Source organism: Paroedura picta, chromosome 14, assembly GCF_049243985.1.
Source record: "Paroedura picta isolate Pp20150507F chromosome 14, Ppicta_v3.0, whole genome shotgun sequence".
NCBI classification, from domain to species: Eukaryota; Metazoa; Chordata; class Lepidosauria; order Squamata; family Gekkonidae; genus Paroedura; species Paroedura picta.
The window spans coordinates 40274035-40284576 of NC_135382.1; the positions used below are offsets into that span (position 1 = coordinate 40274035).

The 10542-nt window shown below is 57.9% G+C and overlaps 1 long non-coding RNA gene across 1 annotated transcript; it reads left to right on the plus strand.

Annotated features, from left to right (window-relative positions):
- The first annotated feature begins 2109 nt into the window (after positions 1–2109).
- Positions 2110–8663, plus strand: LOC143823731 (uncharacterized). The gene is made up of 2 exons (XR_013226565.1): positions 2110–2352; positions 8070–8663. It is a non-coding gene; the product is annotated as an uncharacterized LOC143823731 (long non-coding RNA).
- The last annotated feature ends 1879 nt before the right edge of the window (positions 8664–10542 follow it).

Sequence of the window (10542 nt, forward strand, 5' to 3'; positions counted from 1 at the left end):
GGGGGGTCCCACTGCAGCCCTCCCGCCCTGGGCTGGGGTGTTCTGAGGTTCCCAGCAGAGCTTGCATGTGATATCTCGATGCCCCCCAGTCTCCTTCCAGGGCTGTTTTGCTGCGTTTGGCGCTACGGCTCCAGATGGCAATGCGAAAGAGTTAAGTCCTCTGTGATCAACACCGAGGAGCAAGTGGTAAACAATTTTTTTCCTCTCTCTGCTAAATTAATATGCAAATTCCAGGGCCCATTCCCCCCTCCTGCTTCCACTCTCTTCTCCTGCTTCAAAATTAGCGAGGTAGAAGGCTCGGGCTAATTATGCACTCAAACGAGTAGGCTTCGTTAATGTGGCACTAAGAGGAGGCTGAAACTGATTGTGAGACGATGAAATTGAAATTCAAGCAGGGAGCCCCCCTCTCCCCCCCGTGTGCATCTGGATTCGCTCTTGCATGTTCCCGCACATGACGCCGGCCATGGCACCAAAGGCCACTGGCCGACAACACCCTCTGGGAGCCACAGACAAGGTGACAACCCTCCCCCCACCCCAGTATACTCCAGTGCAACATCCAGCCTAGCGGCACGTGTAGGAGCCACCCGCCCCTTCGGAAGCACCGGGGAGAATGTCTCTTCTGGGCCCAATCCACCGGGAGACCCTCCTGCTCACGCTCTGCAGGGAAGCAGGCAGGAGGGGACGTTTGAAGGGCGTTGGCTGGAGACTGGCAGCCTGGCTGGGGAAGCGGCTGTGTTTGCATTTGCATGGCGATGGGGGGGGGGCTGGGGGAGGGGCAGCGTGTCTCACTCAGCATCCCTCTCACTACGAGGGAGAGAAGACGCCAGCACAAGGCGGCACCTACGAATCTAAGCCTGGCCCTCCCTGCCGCCTTCAGGGCAAACTTGGTTTTGCTCTGCTGCAGATGACGGCAAATGCTACCTTGGCTCAAGACAGAAGCCGCAAAAGGTAGGGGCCTGGGCTGGAGAGAGGTCACCCGTGACCCCACAAGGGTGCTCTGCCAACAGCCGCCCATCCGTGTTGGCCCTGGGCCAAGGAGCTCCGGTGGGAAAGCAGCCACCTCTGAGCCTCGGAAGGCCATGGCTCCAGGGCTCCGAGAGACACCAAATGCACAGCGACGGCTGAACCATCCCTGGGGGCATGACTGCCCCTCCACCTCCACAGCACACACCTTTGCACTTTGGTGATTTTGCCACTCCTTCTGCATTACCCACAGCAACACCAAGATATGGGGGGACAACAAAGAGGGCAGAGAGGGAAGGGCTGACATAGCGGCTTCTTCATACTCTGATAACACACAGGCAGCTCTGGAATGGATTGTTTCCAGGGAGTAAGATCCAAGCATGTTTAAAGGAGCAAGGATTGCCTTAGAAATATCTCCTCCAAGGGGTCTCGGGTTCAGTGGAATCATGGATAAGTCTGGGACTCCTTCATCCCACTAAAGGACATCCAAAGAGCCCTGCTGGATCAGGCCAGTGGCCCGTCCAGTCCAGCATCCAGCTCTGTTCGGCACAATTCGTTACCTGATGGGGGACTTTTACTTCCCTAGAACACTTAGGACCTTCAAGAAAATGCTCTTGGCTCCGGTTAGGAGGCTCTGCCTCTGACAGCCCAATGTTCATATATGATAACAAACCTGTAGGGTTACTGGCCCCCTTCGGTCTGAGTTGGCAACCAAATCCACTCACTTTTTCCAACTTTAGTAATTTGGAGAGGGACAATCTGTAGTCCACCAAGTACTTAGCCCATATTCTAAAAAGTATAATCTATCGGTGAGGCCAGTTCATATCCAAATTATGCAGTCCGAGTGTAAAGTTCTGTGTATTTCAGAAAGTCTTGAATGTCACATTGAGATGCTGATGTTGGAGAAATTCTCCCCTTGGACATTCTTCCCTTTCAAGCCATGTGGAATTTCCTTGTTTAAAAATTACCCTCCACAACACCAGGTAGCTGCTTCTTTCTTCCGCCCGATGGAGAATTCCCTCTGCCCCTTTAAAAACCTGCAGGTGAATAAGCTCCAACCAAGAACAGCTGATCCAAATTGGCCTTGAGTCTCTGGGTCAAAGGCTGACCTTGCTTGTTTGGGATCCTTCTTTTTAACTGTCCTCTTTCTTCCTGCATGCCCTTGGAGGTTTCAGGCAGGTAGCACTTCTGAGATCCTGGTACCAGGTGGGGCTGACGTGGGTCAGGACTGCGAAGGCCATACAGCTGGGTTTGCAGAGGCTGCCTAAGAATCTCCTGCTCCTTGGATGGGAAAGATGAAGGGGGCCAGTGGAGCAGGAGGGACCTCGTGAGCAGAGAGGCTTCCAGAGGGAACGGGGGATTCCAGCTGGAAAGAGGATGGTGGACGAGGTGGGTTTTACTCTGCATCAGCGAGTCAGTCGTCATTGGCGTCCCTGAGCCTGGTGTCTTGGGAGGAGGGCCCGTGATGGGGAAAGGGCTTCTGGGGTCAGCAGCACCTGGAGGGGACACAAAAGCAATGCCACTTAGAAGGGAGCACGAGAGCCTTCCGGCTGGTTCTCACTGGCAAGTTGAGGGCCGAGGGGCCAGGTAAGGGCTTGCAGGTGTGAAGCAGCCCCCTCAGACTAAGCCTTTCTGTCACGTGGTCCCCCAGGGGAACACAAGGCCACATTCTCTGGCAAGGAGAGTATGCAGCAAGGCCTGGTCAGAGACATTCTCTTGCCTCCAATGTCCAGCGTGATGATGCCCTGCCTGGCGCTTGGACGGCCAGCTCTGGGAAGCTCACCACTTGGACATCTCCAGGGAAGCCGCCCATCCCTGTGTGCTCCAGCGGGGCTTGCATGGGAGGGCTTCCTGGTGGATTGTGCCCTCCGGTAGCCCCCTCCCCTCCCCTCCCTCCCTCCTTCAGCTGGTATTTCTCCCTCTGACGATGATGCATGGCACGGCTAATTTGGCGCACGGCCATTAATTCCAGCACAGCTGCTGCTGCCTCCCTCCCTCCCTCCCTTCCCCCTCCCTCCCTCAAGGCCCTGGGCTTGTGCGCGGCTTCGGAGCCTCTCAGCAAATTAACATCATTTGTTCTCCAGAACATGTTTATATTTCTACATGACATGCATAGCTTATCACCACCCGGATGGGCTGGGGAGCCTGCCCACTGCCCTCCCACCCCCTCGAGCCAGGGCCCGGCCTCTCGGGCTGAGGTCTGCTCTGGAACCTGCCCCTGCCGATGCTCAAGGAGGGCTGGCTGGGAGGGAGGGAGGGAAAGGGATGGTGGCACGTGCACAGGACCCCAAGGCTGCTCTTCTGCAAGCAGCACAGAGCACGGCGGACCCTGAGAGCTGACCGCCAGCAGCCACATAGAAGGCCCCTTCTGCGTAAAATCACAGCATAGCCCCCACCCTCCTTTTCAGCCTCCTCCATAACTGCTTTTAAAGAAGAAAGTGTTAAGGATGCAATGGAATGGCACTGCAACTTGGCCTGCCCAAGACCCTCAGGAGGCATCTCTGTGGCCCTGGGGCCACCGCTGAGAAGGCCCAGCTTCATAGCATAGTCTGAGGATGCAGAGCATGAGGGCAAGCCCCTTGGGAGGGACACGGGACTCTCCGGTCTCCTCTTCCCTGCCGGCCCTGGAATCACCTGAGCCATTTGTTCTGGGAGGCCCTGGATCGTGTTGGGAGGCATTTGCAAAACAAGCAAGCAAACATGAAACCCTCCGTGTCACATTCGCCCCTTCTCTCCGCTCTTACGGATGCGCAAGGAGGAAACCTGGCAAGAAAGAGCCACGGGGCCCTCCTGCTGCGGCCCCCCATGTTGTCAGTAGATGACGTCGTGCCTTGAAGAGCCTGGGATGCTGACATCCTAAACACATTTGATGGTTTAGTCTGCAGGATTCAGTCATGACAAATCCAGCCATGGATCCTTCACGCAAACACCCTGGGTGGTCTCCCCCCCAAGAAGGACAAGGGCAGATCGGGCACAATTGGACTAAACCTGGCCCACCAAACGGAGGGCATCCCAGCGTCCTGGCCAATGTCTCCCCTCCTCTGTCTGCTGTGGGACGAATGCCCCCCCCCCCCCGGAGCTGCTGCCCAGCCTGACTTCAAGGCGAGGGAGGGAGCGGACAGGAGAGGGGCTCTCGATGCCACTGCACTTTGTCCCCCCCCCCATCCTGCCCCAGAGGTGGGCGCCTTTATTGGAATGCGGCGGGCCCAGGGCAGCTTTCCTTCCCGCGGCTGGTTCAGGAGTTGCAGGAGGCTTTCCTGCCGAAAGGGAGTGAGGCGCCATGAATTTTTCATTAGCGAAGCAATGTGCTACGCTGCAGAGAACATCTGGCCAGGGTCTCTGGAGAGCTCCGGGCTTTATGCAGGAAGCAGGAACTGTGAAATAAGGGGAGGGAAGGGAAGGGAAGGGAAGGGAAGGGAAGGGAAGGGAAGGGAAGGGAAGGGAAGGGAAGGGGAAGGGAAGGGGAAGGGAAGGGAAGGGAAGGGAAGGGAAGGGAAGGGAAGGGAAGGGAAGGGAAGGGAAGGGAAGGGAAGGGAAGGGAAGGGAAGGGAAGGGAAGGGAAGGGAAGGGAAGGGAAGGGAAGGGAAGGGAGAGGGGGCCGAGGCCCAGCAGAGTCCAGGGGCGTGGGTGCCAAGGACAGACTGGTCTGCTCACGTCCGTGCTGGCCAAAGGCACTTGGCTACCCCAGCCCAGGCACCCTCTCCATGCCAGCCTCCAGGTGGGGCCTTGGGATCCCCTGGAAGTTCATCTCCAGGCAAAAGGGACCAGTTACCCTGGAGAAAATGGCCGTTGAGGAGGGGGCCTCAATGGCATTCTACCCCACTGGAATTCCCTCCCCCCCCCTCGCAAACCCCACCTTTGGCAGGCTTTGGCAGGCTCCCCAAAGTGTCCAGGTTTTGGCACCCCCAGACCTGCACTGCAAGAGAAAGGCTCTGATTAGGCGCATGCATCACACCAGCACAGGAGGTGACCTGACTGTGCAGTCAGGCCAGCCAGGCACAGGGGCACCGATACCCCAGCCGTATGCTGTCCTGCCTTCCCCCAAAGCGTCCTGGGGAAGGCAGCTTGTTTGGGAGGGTGCTGAGAACTTGCCTAGTGATCCTGAACTCCCCCCCCCCCCGTGACCCCCGCCTCCACGCCTCTCCATTTGCTTTCTGAGAAACCTTTAAGGGGAGCAGCGCTCAGACCCATGTTCCATCTCCCGGTTCTCTCTTCCTTCAGGCGGGTTCTCTGACCTGCCTCAGCCGGCTGGTTCATTGTCAGGCAGTTTACCTCTCCTCATAATTGGGAGTGGAGCACGGGGGAGAGAGCCGTTTCTGGCCTTGGAAAGCTGCCCCCACCGTCCCAGGACACCCTACCTGTTTTGCCAGCTGCATCACCACACCCCAGAAATTGCCCCAGTCCTGCAGGATTTTAGAAAGATACAGGTATGTCAAGACCAGGGAGCTTGCAAGGGGGAGCAACTGGGGGGCAAACGGACGAGAATTCTTCCCAGGACAATAGAGGCTAAGATGAACAGAGGGGGGAAGCACCGGAGTACCAATGGCTGCAGGAGTGGGGCAGGGGCAGGGGGGAGAGGCAGCGTTGGTGCCTGGGTCTGGCTAAGTGTGCTCTGGGAAGGTCTGTTGAGCAGAGATATTTTCCCACTCGGCCTTCCGAAGAAGGATCCTGGGAGCTGTTCCTGGACAAGCAGCCCACGGGGGCCCTCGTTTCACCTCCTGGAAGATCAGCCGTGGAGATCTTGTGAAGGCCTTGCAGCCCCGCTGTGATGTCCGGCCCATGCCCAGGGGCTCTGGTGCGGCATCTGGCGGGCAGCAATTGGGCAACGCCTTGAGGCCACAGACACCCCCACCCCCACCCCCACCCGCGCACACACAAACTGCAGGGGGGTCCCTTTCTTTTCAGGGCTAAAGAGGGCATTCTGTTCAGTACAGACAGACCTCAATCTGTTTTTTCTTGTTTCCTGCCTTTCTTTGTCACCTCCCTTTCTTGCTGAGACTTGAGGTGGATGACAGGTGAGAGGAGCATGCCCTCCGGCGGCCCGTGACACCCAAGCCCAAGGCCCCAGCATCCGGAGGGCGACCTTGGATCCAAGCCGGGCCAGGGGAGGGGGGGGGCTCTGGGAGTGCCACCAGAGCAGCCATCTTCCCTGGCCGTCCCCCACTTGGCTTCCCCAATGGGAGAGCCTCCCAGTCCAAGAGCAGGCAGTTCCCCTTCGACCCTTAGCGGGAACTCAGACTTCTCTGCTGTGCCCCAAAAACGGGGGGGGGGGCACAAGAAGGAAAGGACGATGAATGTGGAGGGAGGGAGGGAAGGAAAAGTCTTGAGGAAATTTTTGCAATTCACATCTCTGTCTTTCTAATGAAACCCGTCCTTTAACCTTCATCGAAAGATTTAAGCATCTGAGATAAAATGGCTGTTTATTAATATTGTCTGACGGTTCGCCAGCAATGTTTACAGTAGCTTTCCAAAAATTCATCTCTCAAAGCTGAATTTTGAACTATTTTTTAAAAAATGTTTTTTGAATTCTGGAATTTTGCCAGGTGTCACTCTTGTGGAAAAGCGCTTATCGCTCCCCAGCAGGAACCAGATAGACCCTCCTGGGTATCGTTGGGTGGCTGCTGGTGGCGTTTGCCCGCTCTCCTCTGTTGGGAAGTACAGGGGGGTCTGCCCCAGCCAGGGCCAGCACAGCCCAGCCCAGCCCACCCTGGACCTCTGCCCGGGAGGGGAGGCCGAACGGATCCCGGGCGGGCATGCCCGGCTGGAAGAGAGAAGGATGGCTGAGACTCTCAGCACTTGCCTCGTGTCGGTGCAAGACCAGGAAGAGACCCCGGTTTTCGGACTAGCACCCTCGCCCAGGCCCATGGGGGGGGGGTGTGTATGGGGGGGGGATGCTGCAAGATCTCTCAGCTCTCTCAGCCCACATCCAGATCAGGCATTCTACGGCTTGGCAAATGGTGGGCATTAAACACACACCTTGGGCTGAGAGGCACGAGACACTCTCGGGCACGAGAGGCAGAGGGACACAAGCCCTCGAGGAAGAGCAGCTGCGTGTTCCGTCTTCTACGGGACTGACCCATGACTAGCCAGATTCGGACTCGCTCCAGAAGGGAGACCATGCACAAACACCCCCTTCCTTGCTGCAGGCAGGCAAGGAGCCATGCATGGGGCACACAGATGGACACACAAAACACAGACACGCAAAGGTTCTTTTGTCTCCAAAAACGAAAGCAAGTACCTTTTCCTTCCTCTGGCTCTGCCATCCGCTACCTGCCCTGGTCTCCCGGCTTCCCTGCCTCTTTCGCTCGCTCACTCTTGCCCGGGCTGCTGCCTCTCATCCGCCCATCCTCCATGGCACCTCTGCCAACTCAGGTGCCACCTGCTTCGCAGTGGGCTGCCAGCTTCTCAGGCTCGTGTGTTCCTTTGGCCCCATGCTGCCTTCTGGCATCCTGGCACACGCGCCGCTCTGTCGATGGCATGGGTCCATGTTTCCTCCGTAGCGCCCAGCCTCCCCGGCTTCTGCTTTGGGTTGCCACCGGAGCCGCCTGCCGTGCCAGCTCTCGCTCTTCGAGAAATTGGCAGGGAGGAAGCCAGAGGACGGAGATCTTCTCAGCGACGGACGGGAGGCGGAAAAGAGAGGGCGCCCAAACACATGGGCAGCCCTGCTGCTTGGAGCAAGTGCCAGGACTGGGGGGCAGCGGGGGCTGCGGTGGGCTTGGCAGCCTCCTCCGCATTTTCCTCCTTGTGCCAAACGGGGAAGGGGAAAAGACGGCTGATAAATTTTACATCCCAGGCTTTGAGTGGGAGGGCCTCTGTTTGCCCTCCTCTGGCACCCAGGTCTCCGTCTCCCTTGTCCTCCTGGCGGGCGAGGGTCATCCGAGCCCTGCCGCCTCTCCTGGGCATCTCCACAAGGGCTTTGCCATGGGCTTCTGTTTCACCGGTGGGCAGGAAAGGCGGGGTGGGTGGGTGGGTGGGTGGGTGGGATGGCTCCAGGAACGGCAGCCCGGTCCTTGGCTACTTTCCCCAGCAGACTTTGGTCCTGATGTTCGGCAACAGGAGGAACCCGTCAGGCCACGCCCCTTAACCGTCATCCCTCTCTTCCGCAGGTTTGCAGCGACCTTGGCCAATGGAGGAGGGACACACGGAGGAGAGATTCGACACGGAAGGCTTTGGGGGCCCCTGAGAAAGACGTTGGTCCGGCCCTCAGTTTGAGTCCCTCATCCAGATGGGGGACAATCTCCTGGGACCAGCTCCTCTCTCCACCAGCTGGGCATTCCCATGGGTCTGGAAGGGTCCGCCATTTCAGAATGCCCCCACAGCCCCTTTGCACATTAGACAGAGCGGAAGGAGGGAGAACCCTCAGCGCCTGCCTGAGCACCACAGAGGAGGCTTCAGAGCCAAGATGGGCCAAGTCACCAGCTGGGGTCCATCTGACTGTGCCCAAACAGCCCTCCTTGGCCTGCCGCTGCTTCAGCCCAGCTCCGGACCGCAGGCCGGGCTCCTCCCTGGGCCACCCGTTTGGTTAGGAAGAAAAATGGGGCCGATGGGAAGGCAGCCTCCTCTGCCCACGGACTAAGCTCTCCTCGCTGGAGCCCTGAGTGTTCCTCTTGGGTCAGTCTCTGCAGCCGCACGTCATGGCTTTGAACTCAGGTGTGAAAGCCCTGCTGAGCTGTTGCTCACAACACTGACATTCGGCTCTCCGTGACCTCTCATTTGTCATTCGTCGTGCATTCAGCCTCTGAGTCCCAGGCCAGGAGGCAGCCTTGGGGGAAGGCCTTCCCTCGTCCGACTCAGCAGGGCTCCCCTGATATCCTTAGGAAGGCCTCGGCCTCTCTGCCCCGTTGCTGGCCCTGCAGAGGAACTGGCTGGCCCCTGGGTGAGACGGGAGGCTGGACTGGATGGGCCCTCCTTGGTCTGACCCAGCAGAGCTGTTCCTGTGGGTAGGGCCCTGCAGGTAGAGTGTCCGGAAAGGTGTAACGGCTGCACCTTCATTCCCTCCCAAGTTTGTCTGTCTTGGACACGATACAGTCAGAGCTGCTGTGGGAATAAATGTTGTTCTGCTAAGATTTGAGTCCACCTTTCTGATTCTGGGGACTAGACCCATCCTAAAGCAAGGGGGCAAGAGAGGCCAGGTTATTTTTATCTGTCTGAAATGAACAGATCCCTGTCCTTCCAAGCAGCAAAGGTGATCAGGGAAACGTAACCCTGGATCAGTCCTCCACTGATTATGCCACCGTCTCCAGTGGAGGGACCTGCTCTCAGTGTCTGGCCTGTAAATTAGCTCACCCTCTTATGTCCACTCCGTTTCTCCTCCTCTCCCCCACCCCCCTGGGCAGACCCCTGGGGAGAGAGAGGGAAATCCACTTGCATGCCTGTCTTGGTTCATGAAATCAGGAGCATGTCAGCTTTTGAGACACAGAATTTTACCATTCTCTTCTAGAAGATTCTGTTGGCAAATACAGAAGGATTTTGAAATATTATATGCCACTCTCTGCCCCCCCCCCACATACAGCAAAATAGCTTTGGCTCAGAAGGGAATGGGGGGGGGGGAAGTTCCTCCCCAAATATGAAGGGCCTGCTGAGACAGATGTCTCAAAACAACTGGGAGTCCGAGATGTCCAAATGGCCCCACAGCAGGGGAGAGGCGACCCACCATGCCCGGGAGGAAAGTTGCCCTCTCTCAGGGCAGCAGTCAACAACTGAGGGTTTTGCTTCGTTGAAGGGCACCCCAGGGCTGCCAGCCTCCCAGTGGGGCCTAGAAATCTCCTGGGACTACCAGGGACCTCCAGGAGAGCTCCCCTCCAGAGACGATGGCATTCTACCCAACTGGGAGCCATCCCTCCCAAACCCTCCCTCTTTGGGTTCCATCCCCAAATTTCCAGGGAATCAGAAGCTGGCAAGCCTATGCCTGGCCCCTCTGCTGCCTGGGCCCATAGGAGAAAATGAAGCCCAGTCCCCCCCCCCCCGTCCCTGCCCCTGCCCCTGCCCCAGTCCTCTGTCTGCCTCCAGGGGCCCTGGCTGTGCTGAGAGCCCAGCGTCCCTGGGAGGCATTCATCTCATGCCTGTGGAACAGAAAAAGCGCCTCTCCGTCAATCACCATTGGATACAATTAGGATAATGGGCCTATTTTGCACTTATCTTCTTGCTCTCCAAGTGATGTGGCAGCCTCTCCAGGCAAGTGCTTCACACCCAGGGAGTTCTGGGTAGCTGGGCTCTGCACGGAGAGCTCCATCTTCTTGGTCTCCCGGTAGCACCGAGAAGGGCCCCCGCGCCCGGAAGCGAGGAGCACTTTGGAGAAACAGAGCCCAAGAACGCAGCCACGTTGGGCTGTGCAGGACCCGGGGGAGCCGGAAAAGATGGGGGGGGGGTAGCCCTTTGGTAGTGCAAAGAGCAGGGAGCTGGCAGTGGGGGGGGGGGACTGTTTTTGAACAAATCTCCCCACCACCACCACAGAGGCCACCTTGCTCTGAAAGCTACTCAGCCTTGGTGGGAGACTTACAACCAACGCTGCGAGGAAAGCACTCTGCACGTGTTCAGGAGCCTTCTGTTATTCCTTTGCCTGCTTTTGGACTAACACCA